The sequence below is a fragment of the Gavia stellata genome, chromosome Z (assembly GCF_030936135.1).
Source record: "Gavia stellata isolate bGavSte3 chromosome Z, bGavSte3.hap2, whole genome shotgun sequence".
In the NCBI taxonomy this organism is placed as follows: domain Eukaryota; kingdom Metazoa; phylum Chordata; class Aves; order Gaviiformes; family Gaviidae; genus Gavia; species Gavia stellata.
This window is the reverse complement of record NC_082637.1, coordinates 73930162-73942343: the sequence shown is the minus strand read 5'-3', so window position 1 is coordinate 73942343 and position 12182 is coordinate 73930162.

Genomic DNA, 12182 nt, shown 5'->3' with positions numbered 1-12182 from the left:
GCCACCTTTCAGCACAGGAAAAAAATTTTGCTTACAAAGAAAACTGGGTGAAGAAGAGGGATGTGGGGGAAGGGAAGGGAAGGGAAGGGAAGGGAAGGGAAGGGAAGGGAAGGGAAGGGAAGGGAAGGGAAGGGAAGGGAAGGGAAGGGAAGGGAAGGGAAGGGAAGGGAAGGGAAGGGAAGGGAAGGGAAGGGAAGGGGAGGGAAGGGAAGGGAAGGGGAGGGAAGGGGAGGGGAGGGGAAGGGGGAAAAAAATTCTCAAAGTTATTTTCCATGGTCTGTCCTTCCTTACAGCCACTACAATGGCCATAGTTACCTGGCTGAGAAAGTTTCAAATCAGAATTTAAGCAAGAGGTACAGCTAACCTGGGAGATCTTGAGTTCCTTGGTTTGCCACAGGGAAAACCCTCAGGTTCAGCTGGGGCTGAATAGTCATTCAGGTGTTCTAGAAACCTGAATTATCTGTTCTGTGTTAATCCTGCAGCAGTTGAACAGAGGGTGAATGCATCTTCTTCAGAATATACCCTGGACTTTTTAACTTCAGCAGGCCTGAGAAAGCAGATGCAAAGGACTGCTTCTCATACACACTTCTTTGGAGTTTAATCATCTTTGTGGGAGTAGGACAAGGGGAAAAATGGAAAAGTGAAGGATACTTCTCCATAGCTTTCACCAAAAAATCCCTGAGAACCCCATGCTGTCATTTACAGGACAACCCTCAATGCAATTGTCATGTAATAAGAAAAAGTTTTAATTTCTTTCTTGTTTTCATATGAGCTGACATATGGAGATGAATTAATTAGTACAGCATCAGATAGTTTTCATGTAGCTCCTGGACATATTAAACTGAGTTAAAATTCTTTTAATTCTATAAAAAAACAAAGATAGTCAGCCAGATCATACTGTCTCAGTTGAAAACCTGAAAGAGGAAGCACAGGGAAAGCAAATCATTCCTTAGATCTCCTCCAGAATGTCCTGCTATTAGAGTTTAGAGTTGTGCTTATGTGGAGCAAGAGTGGATTTGGAATTTCCTGAATGATGTTCACCTTGGAGACAAAGAGAAATCTTTTGCTAATTCTCTCCCTCTCTATTTTGTCCAAATTTAATATCTGCTAATTGTAACATTCCCCAAAACTTTTTCTTAAGAAAATAGAAAAAAGGTGGTCCATAATTTTTTTACTGTATCTTCAAACTAAGTATTTCCTACATTGCTCCACAGAAGGCACAATGAGTGAACCCACACTGCCTGCTGGCCCCATGATCACACTAGAACAGGGCAGGAGTATTGGTCCTGACTGGACAATGGACCTCACCGCTACATAGGTTTAGAATTAGATTTCCCAATGTGTGGGTAATTTTTTACATGGAGCAGTATGACACAAGTAGGCCTTTAAATAGTGACTTAAAGGAAACAAAATATACATCCAGACCATTGGATGTGTTTCTTTTAGAAGACCTGCTGTTTATTATTAGGACAATAAATGCATAGCTATTTGCATTTCTACAATGAGTATGATCCATGGTTTTATGAGATACCAGCGGGACCATCATAATGGGGAAAGTAATAGCATTTTGACTGATAAGAAAGAGAGAAATATTAACAGAATAAGAACTGACAGGGAAGATTAAAAGAAAAGAATGTATATGGCAGATATCCCAATGAACAAACCATGCAAAAATACTCTCAGCAAGACACTAAATCAAATAACCTTGAAAGCATGAAACTAAAATTATCATTATACAAGCTGAAGGGAAAAAAATTATAAAGGAAGAGATAAAGCAGGACTTCTAGTAAAAAAAAAACCTAAAGGAAGAAAAAATAATTCAATAATTAAAAAAATAGATTGAAAATGTATTAAACTAAATACTATTTTGACAAAACAAGACAAAATTAACAAGATACTTCTTGAATTCTACAGCAAGCTGCATAAAATGTGTTAACAGATAATGAATGCAGGATTTATTCTACATGCAATAAAACTAACATGCCCAGAAGTTACACCAAGAGCAAAATGACTGACTTTAAAAAGTAAAGGAATGAAATTATTGAAGCTGTACAGAAATTCTCAAGTATATGCTCAACTCGTTAACCTACATTATACACACCAAGAATATCTTGTTCATCTTCATTTTCACAAGTGCAAGTGGATAAAGTGAAGAAAGGAAATGGAGGCAGAGAGCACACAATTTCAAAATCAACAGCACCATTTTACAAGGTTGCATATGCAGAGGCTAGATCTGTCAAATAGTTTTGGTAGTTACAGGTAAAAGTAGGGGCCTTAAGGGTTTTATAAGTGTGTAAAATCAGGCTGGGTGCCTGAATTGCTGTAATAGTCAACTCTTACTCTTGTCTTTGCAATCTGGCTATAAGTGTTGGGAAGCTAGAGCAAAATCTGCATACCCATACTGTGGAGTGACTTTTCCCCTCCACATCCCTCTGCTGTTCAGGAGACTGTAGTGTGGTTTAACCTCAGCCAGCAACTAAGCATCCCACAGCCGCTTGCTCACTCCCCCCCAGGTAGGATGAGGGAGGGAATCAGAAGAGTAAAAGAAAACTCTTGGGTTGAGATAAAGACAGTTTAATAGGGAAAGCAAAAGACACACACACAAGCAAAGCAGAACAAGGAATTCATTCACTACTTCCCATCGGCAGGCAGGTGTTCCGCCATCTCCAGAAACGCAGGGCTTCGTCACACGTAACAGTTACTTGGGAAGACAAATGCCATCATTCCAAAAGTTCCCCCCCTTCCTCCTTCCTTCCCCAGCTTTATATTGCTGAGTACGATGTCATATGGTATGGAATATCCCTTTGGTCAGTTGGGGTCAGCTGTCCCGGCTGTGTCCCCTCCCAACTCCTTGTGCACCCCCAGCCTACTTGCTGGTGGGGTGGTGTGAGAAGCAGAAAGGCCTTGACTCTGCGTAAGCACTGCCCAACAATAACAGAAACATCCCTGTACTATCAACATCGTTTTCAGCACAAATCCAAATCATAGCCCCATACCAGCTACTATGAAGAAAATTAACTCTATCCCAGCTAAAATCAGCAGAGAGACAATTATGCTATTTTTACAGGCTAACAGCAAAACTATCATAACAACAGTTTATGACTTTGATAGAGAAGGCCTTTGGTTCAAAACCTGCTGCAATTGCAGTTGATGTCCAAGTCCTCTGATTATTTGCAATTATTTATAATATAGGAGGGTTTCCACCTGGTGGACTGGATACCTTACCATTTCTGTCAGCCCACAACCTCATTTAATATGTAGCTATGTAGAGCAGGCCATGTTAATTGGAGCAACAGGAGACTTCTGGTAAGTACACAGGTTATGAGCATAGATAGCCAAAATGAAAATATTAGCTGTGAAAGCTTTGCAGGAAACACCATGGTAACTGTAAGGAGAAAAAGAAATACAGAGTACAACAAGATACAGAGATAAACAAGTAAAGGGGAAAGTTTTTCTTCTCTCTGCCTTTGAAATACAAAATGCTATGCATTTTATAGCTGCTCATTTAAACAGCTAAAATGCACTTGTGGAAATTACTTTTTCTTGGTTTATTTTGCACATTATACATTCTGTCAGAATAAAAAGTTCCTGGTACATACAGTGACTTTAATATTACAGTGACATCCTTTGTTTAATACATCAAACAGGCAGCATCACTTCACTCTTTTTAAAGTCCTCTTTTTGTGTATGCTACTGCAGTTAATGTCTTCTAGAAAAGAGCTGTTGACTTGGGCTGACTCTGTAATAAATGAGGAGAGCAAACCATTAAAAGCTCATGGTTCAGTTAGTCAGAAAGGTAGTGGAAGAAAATTTTAAAGGCTTTTTTCCTGGTATCTTTTATAAATAGATGATTTGGGGGCTACATTATACTCTAAGAATTGTATCACACGGGCAGTTATATCCATTGTTTTCACAGTGAGGAAGACAAACACAGTGATGTGTGAATGCAAACCTGTGGACAAACAGAGGACAGCTTTTCTATTAGAAGTACAGAAGAAGGCCAAAAAATAATGGTTGAGGTGATTAATAAATGTTTATGTCAGGTGGAAAAGAGTGGCTCACCCAGCACCATACTACCATGGTAGCAAATTGTCCTTATGTCACCAAAACCCCCTTGCTTGTAAGCAAGGACACTATCAGGGGCTCAAGATATCTAGCAAGCATTCAAGATTCTGTCAAGGGGATTTGGTACTTGTATTGCTTCCACATTAACTGGCTTGAAGATACCTGTCTGCATTATGGCTGAAGTTGCATATCCACGGATCTCTTGGGTCAAATGTCCTGCCTGGAGAATTGTAGGCCATGTGAAGAGTTTAAGTGAACACTGAACTCCTTTCACTTGGTGCATAACTTGGTTGTGATAGGTGTGCATAATTTGATTGCAAGATGGAGTGCACTCAGGCATAGTCAGAAATCCAGCAGCACAGACAGATTACTATGACCTTAGATCTTTTACAGAAGTTCTGTGAGGCTGATGAGCAGATCTTGCCTCCAGCCACCTCTGCTTATCTTGGCACCTCAGTGACTAGCAGAGGGCAAGGATCTGAGGTGGAATAACAGTGAAGGATATCACCTATGCCTTCTGACCTCAAAACCAAACCTCAGCATGATCACAAGTGCTGCATCAGTATTGCACTGGTAATTCCATCCTCCTTGATCCAGTAAAGCAAACCTTCCATGAAGAGAGCTCCTCCTTCATCCCCATAATAATAGCTAAACAAACCACTAATTGAAAGAGATTTTGCAAGCCCTGGATTATATTTGTCCTTGGAGCCAATTTTTCCTTGCATTAAAACAGTAAGCTTCTGGCAGAAGTTCTTCTGCAGAAAAGCTTCTTCTGCTTTCCAGAGATGATCCTTGTCCCATGTTCCTGCCATGGTTTAACCCCAGCTGGCAATTAAACACCACACAGCTGCTCAATCTCTCCCCCCCAGCAGGATGGGGGAAAGAATCAGAAGGATAAGAGTAAGAAAACTCATGAGTTGAGATAAAGACAATTTAATAAGTAAAGCAAAAGCTGTGCATGCCAGCAAAGCAAAACAAGGAATTCATTCACCACTTCCCATCAGCAGGCAGATGTTCAGCCGTCTCCAGGAAAGCAGGGCTTCGTCACATGTAATCACAGAATCATTAAGGTTAGAAAAGACCTTTAAGATCATAAGGTCCAACCATCAACCCGACACCACCATGCCCACTAAACCATGTCCTGAAGTGCCACGTCTACATGTTCCTTGAACACCTCCAGTGATGGTGACTCCACCACCTCCCTGGGCAATGGTTACTTCGGAAGAAAAAAGCCATCACTCTGAAAGTCCCCCCCTTCTTTCTTCCTCCCACAGCTTTATATTGTTGAGTATGATGTCATATGGTATGGAATATCCTTTTGGTCAGTTGGGGTCAGCTGTCCCGGCTGTGTCCCCTCCCAACTTCTTGTGCATCCCCTGCTCCCTGGTGGGGTGGTGTGAGAAGCAGAAAAGGCCTTGACTCTGTGTAAGCACTGCTCAGCAGTAACTAAAATATCCCTGTGTTATCAACACTGTTTCCAGCAAAAATCCAAATCATAGCCCCATGCTAGCTACTATGAAGAAAATTAACTCTATCCCAGCCAAAACCAGCACACTTTCTTACTTTCATACTGTGGACCCTGGCTTACATGCTGTCCCTCAAAGGAAGTGTGGGAAAAGGGTTATAGTAATTCACCTCGAAGCCAGGGGAGTAACTGAAGGACTCTAGAAATCCTTTGAGACTTAAGAAGGACCATATGAATTCAGTAGTCCCAATAGATTTAGTCTAAATATACACACAGGAAAAAAAAAAAAAAAAAAAAAAGAAAAATGGTTTAAAAACTTGATTATCTGTAGACCTGTTTCAGAAGAAAAAGTTATTGTCTCTTGGGTTTGGAACCATGATTTGGGCAGCCTCCAAAAATGAGCTCTAGATCATTTACATTTCACAGCTTCTCTGCTGGACTTTTTGTATCTGGGTTGGTGAAGATGTTTGTATTGTGTGGGGTGTCCCCAGCAAGTAATCTTAGCAGAAGCAAAGGACTGCCTGCTCTTGCCATGTTCAAGACACATAATGTAAAAAGATAAAATTGCTAAAAATACTAGACATCAGTAAGGTAAAATACTGCTAAACAACATTGCAGAAGTAGAGGGTGTCACAGCCACTGATAAAGCCACTGACATAGCCACTGACAAGCCACTCACTCCCACAATACAGTCATCTCTTTTTTCTGGTAGCCTACCCCTCCTTGGTAGAGCTTAACTTTATGGTACAGACAGGAAGGCATTGAGAAAACCGTTTTGCAATGAAGAAAGTTTGACAAAGACTAAAAAAGTTACTGAGTTAATAACATAGTTAATAACATGATGCTCCTAAGACAAGAAATGTGGAGTAATGGCAATATTGTGTAGTAATACTTTTAAGAATCAGGAAAACTGGAAATTCAAAGGATATATTCAGACTTATGGTTAAGAGTAGTAAGAGTGATGACTAGACAGATAATCATAATTTAATGTTGAGAGGATATGACCTTGAGTTTTCAGGCTAAGAAAACTTCTAAGTGCTTGATTTTAGCTTATTTGAGTCATTTATTTTTTTAGTAAACCTCTGAGGTATGTATTTTTATAACTGTCTGATTTTTCAGGTGCTTTTAAGAAGGGCGCAGAAATTAACTGCCAGAGGTATTCTTACCACATAGGACAAAGGCAACTTCTATAACAGTGTACAGTGTGTGCTGTCTGCTAGGTGCAAGACAAACAGAATTTCTTATAGACTGCCAAGGTCCTGGTGATACAAAGCCACATCACAGTGAAAATCCAGTACAGTCCAGGCCTCCAAATTGCCCCTAATAACATCCTCACAGTCTTTTCTTCACTACTGCCAGACGCAGACTGCCCAGACAGGACCTCACAATAGCTTACCCAGCCATGGAGGTGGATTACTGGCAGTAGAGAAACACAGATGTCATCCCTACCATAACGTGCTCAGTGCTCACCCATTGGTGCTTGGTCCCTTCCCCTGGCCCTCAGGGCAGACAAAACATAGAAGCATAGAATCATATCTCAAGTTGGAAGGGACCCATAAGGATCATCCAGTCCAATTCCCTGCTCCTCGAAGGACTGCCTAAAACTAAACCATATGACTAAGAGCATCGTCCAGACATTCCTTGAACTCTATCAGACTTGGTGCCATGACCATTTCTCTGGGCATCCTGTACTAGTGACCAACCACCCTCTCAGTGGAGAACCTTTTCCTCATGTTCCCCTGACGCACCTTCATTCCATTTCCTTGTGTCCTATCGCTGGTCACCAGAGAGAAAGAGATCAGCACCTCCCCTTTTACTGCCCACCTCAAGGAAGTTGTAGACTGTGATGAGGTCACCCCTCAGCCTTCTCTTCTCCAAGCTGAACAAACCAAATTACCTCAGCCTCTCCTCGTAAGTCTTGCCCTCAAGGCCTTTCACCATCTTGGTCACCCTTCTCTGGACACACTCTTGTAGTTTGATGTCCTTATATTGAGGCGCCCAAAGCTGCACGCAGTACTCAATGTGGGGCTGCACCAGTGCAGTGTAGAGTAGGACAATCAACTCCCTCGACCAGCTAGCTATGCTGTGCTTGATGCACCCCAGGACACGCTTGGCCCTATTGGCTGTCAGGGCACACTGTTGACTCATATTCAACCTGCCATTAACCCAGACCCCCAGATCCCTTTCCATAGGGCTGCCTCTCATCCCCAATTTGTATGTACAACCAGGATTACACCATCCCAGGTGGAGAATCTGGCACTTGTTGTTAAATTTCATACGGTTGGTGATTGCCCAGCTCTCTAGCCTATTCAGATCTCTCTGTAATACCTCCCTACTGTCGAGGGAGTCCACAGCTCCTCCCAATTTAGTGTCATTGGCAAACTTACTTAATGTGCATTTGGTTCCTGTGTCCAGATTATTTCTAAAAACATTAAAGAGCACTGGCCCTAAAATTGAGCCCTGGGGAACCCAACTGGTGGCTGGCCATCAGCCTGATGTAACCCCATTTACTAAAACTCTTTGAGCCTGACCTGTCAGCCAATTGCTCACCCAGTGTATTATGGACTTGTCTAGCTGTGTGCTGCACAGGTTATGCAGAAGGATACTGTGAGAGACAGTATCAAAAGCTTTGCTAAAATCCCGAAACACCACATCTACTGGCTTCCCTTGGTCAGCTAGATGGGTGACCTTGTCATAAAAGGAAATTAAGTTAGTTAAGCAGGACTTAGTTAAGTTAGTTAAGCATTGTCTCTCAAGTGTTCTTCATTAACTCCCAGAGTTACTACCAGGCACTGAAGTGAGACTGACAGGCCTGTAATTACCAGCGTCTTCCTTCTTACCCTTCTTGAAAAGTGGGACAACATTTGCCAACTTCCAGTCGACTGGGACCTCTCCAGACTCCCAAAACCATTGAAAAATAATGGAGAGAGGACCCGCGATAATATTGGCCAGCTCTTTCAGTACCCTGGGATAAATATCATCCATCCCATAGACTTATGTTCATCCAGCTGGAGCAGCAAGTCTTGAACAAGTTCAGGGTTGGCTGGGAATTTATCACCCTCCCAGTAATGATCCTCCAACACAGGGCTCCAGGGGTCCCAAGGCCCATCATTGGTGTTGAAGACAGAGGCAAAGGAGGCATTAAATGTCTCCATTTTGTCTATGTCCCTATTTGTGAGGTGACTGACCTCATCAAGTTAACAGACCAATGTTATTTCTGACCCTCCTTTGGTTGTTAACTTGTTTAGAAAAGCCCTTTTTGTTGTCCTTCACAGTGCTGGCCACCTTGAACCCTAATTGAGCTTTGGCCGCACAAATTTTCTCCCTGCAGTGCCAGACATCTTTATAGTCCTCCCATGTCACCTGTCCTTGTTGAGTTGGAGCTGGGAGGTGTGCATAAGTGGTGTCACGTTGACTCACCCATCATAGGGCAGGTGGGACAACAAGGACTGCTTTGACATCTCTATGCAGAAGAGGTCTCTTTGGAAACAGGGTGCTTCAGTTACCTCTGGACTACTGATTAAAACCAATTTGCCCTCTAATAATGAGAAACACTTGGCAGTTTTCAGACACTGTTTTCCTTTGGGTTTTCTTCCCTTTTTTTTTTTCTTTTTCCTGCAGGACTTGTTTGTTCATGTATTCCTGGTGAGGGCAATGCAGGTGTATGCTGCTCTGTCCCCACCACTGGTGAAGTCAACGAACACCTGCATTCATACAGTCACAGGTTCATACACAGAATACACTTTTTCCCATTTCAGGCCTCTTTCGGACTTACAGCAGAAAGTGACTTGCTTTCTTTTGCTGACCTCTTTTCAATATGTTTAAGGCTTTTTACTTGTTCCATGTCTGTTTCTTTTCCTTGTTGTTCATATTCTCTCAGTGTTTGTTCAAATGGTTCCCCCACAGGACCCATCATCTGTTCTGTACAGGATGTGCACTTTTGCCCTACGTGGCATGTTAATTTGTTTAAAAAAGAAGGATTTTTTATTTGTGGACAATTATAGTAGGAATGTAAATGGACTGTTCTTTGTGTTTTAAAGAGAGAAGATAATTTTAACAGTTCTCAAATAGAAATTTCATTTTTGTGTAAGCTTCTGCACTCTTTAATTCTGAAGGACTCAAGGTGCCAGGCATCTATTATTCCTAGAAGTGCCAAATATCTTTGAAGGGTAAGAATACTTCTGAGAGCAATAAAGGATGGGATTTCCTCTCCCCCAAAACCTCAGCTTCTCTCCTCCCTTCTCCCATCCCTCCATTCATTATTCTGGTGGTCAAGACTCCTAGGTACTTTTTCCTGTTCTGCAGGGAGATAAAACGTAAGTGCTTGTTTTCACAAGACAAATGCTGATGTCTCAAATTTAAATAGCATGTAAGTTGCATGTGGCAGCATAATATAAATTGTGAAATTGTGAATAATTATCTTTTTCTTTTTTTTCCAGTGGGGGGAGGGGAGGGGGAATAGAGAGAGAGAGGTCCTGAAACACTGTGGAGCAAAGGGAGGAATATCTGACTTCTTTCACGAGATGATGACATGGAGTGCTCAGCCATTATCATTTTAGGAATAGGACTGTTGCTAAGAAACAAGTCTCACACAATCTTGTTCAGCTTTTGTATCTGAAGATAATTGAGGCAAGGAAAAGTTTGGAAAGCTAATGAGGAAAAAATAGCTTCAGTGCAGAACAATCAATAGTGCACTTGACCAGAAAATACACTATTAATGGGAACAGAGAAACCAAAGCTACTTATAGATACTTAAAAGCAAATTTATTACCAGGTATGTTTAATTGTTTGCGTACTAGTTTTCCTTTATCTCCGTGTCCTTCAAGGAAAGGAGTACTGCTTCCTTGGATGTGATTGCAATAAGGTGCACAAACCTTCTTGCTCAGTAGGTTTTAACAGTAGAGCAAATATTGTAGGGTTTCTTTTACCTTATGCCATTTAAGCATTCAATAAACTGTACATAGCCTACCAAAGCACTGAGAGAATGAGTGGCATCACTTTTCAATTTTGCGTGGATGCCTAAAATAAAACTTAAAGCAGGGAATAATTCCCAAACATCTTTTTAAGCCAATACCAGGTATTGATTTAAATGCATACTACTGGTATTAGAAGACGCTGTGCCTGCCAAAGCACATGAAATCACCAATGTTATTTTCATCTTCTTGAATTCTGCTATACTAGTATTGAGCCTGATAATTTATCGTCATATTATTCTTACTCAGGTGCAATGGTCTGAAGAATCCAGCCTATGGCAACCAGCGCAAAAACATGAAATGTGCTTTGTATTGATAACCTGTAAAAGATCATAGGTCAGATGATTAACAGTTACTAGAACTATCAATTGTAATTAACTGTTGTTGTTTTTTATTGTTGCTATGGTAGGAGTAGTGTAGATGCAAGACACCTGACTACGTTCTTTCTGTTGACTTACATCAGTCTACTCTATTACTAAAATAAAGTAAATGGAATATCAGCATGATACTGACACGCGGAAACAAACTTCACAACTCACAAAGAGTTATAAAGCGGGCATGTTTATTGCGGCGCCGGGTGCAAGGGGATTTCTCCTCAAAGCTTGCACACAGGATTAAAATCATGACACGTATTTAAAACAGTTAACAAAGTTAGTTATGCCTACTGGTTCTACCCCTTAATTAACTATTGGTTAATACTTTTCTCACTTCATCTTAAAGTTACAGTTCTCTTTTAGTTCACCACTCATGCTCAGAGAGTAGGGGGTTTAATTGGGTTGGGGCTTTTCTAGCTAGGATGTGTGTTCCTTAGTATTATAATGAGATTAGAATGAGACAAGTTAACACTAGGGCACTACTTTGGCAGTCCATTCTATTTTTGTACGATTCGTCTTTGTGTTAATTGTTATTGCTAGTTAGCAGAGTGTTAGTGAAGACAGTCTTTATCTCTAATATGTCTAAGTGCCAGGTGCAGTTGTTATGAAGCATCTTCTTTACATTCTTCTTACTTGCTTTAACCCCTGTTTTTTAAGATGTCCTGTAACAATATATGCAACTTGGCAGTCTGACAAGCAAGTGCTTTTATCTTAAAATACCAAACTTAATTCATAATGTAAAGGTAGGCAAAAATTGGGAGCCAAATTTTACTTATCCAGGAAAAGACTTGTGCTACTTAAGCACAAGCTAAAGCAAGATCTCTCTCATGCTTTGGCAGACAATGTGATTAAAAGAAAAAACACAGGAAAATAAACACAGGTGGTCATTAATCATGACTATATGCTTATTAAAAGAGAAAAGAAAAAGTAAAAAGAACATGGGCATATAAAAATCGTTTTAGTTATAATTCTTCTTATGTCTTCCTGTGTGGAAGTCTTTAGTAGAGCTTACACTTTTTTGATGCAGACTTGCTTTTCGAAAAAAATCAAGAACCTTATTCCCAAAACCAATAGAGGATCCCACTCAGCAGTACAATTTTTAAGTCTTTAAGGTTGAGGGACATGATCCATCCTACTTTCTCAGAAGCAATAATTCAAGGAAAAGTCTTGGGACATAAATGATCATTAAGAATGCTGAATTCCTATCCATCTTAATTTCTCTTTATTTGTCAAGATTATCACAAGCCTCCCTGTCCACACAACTAAGTCCAAGACAGTTTACTAACAGGAAAAGTCATGAGTATA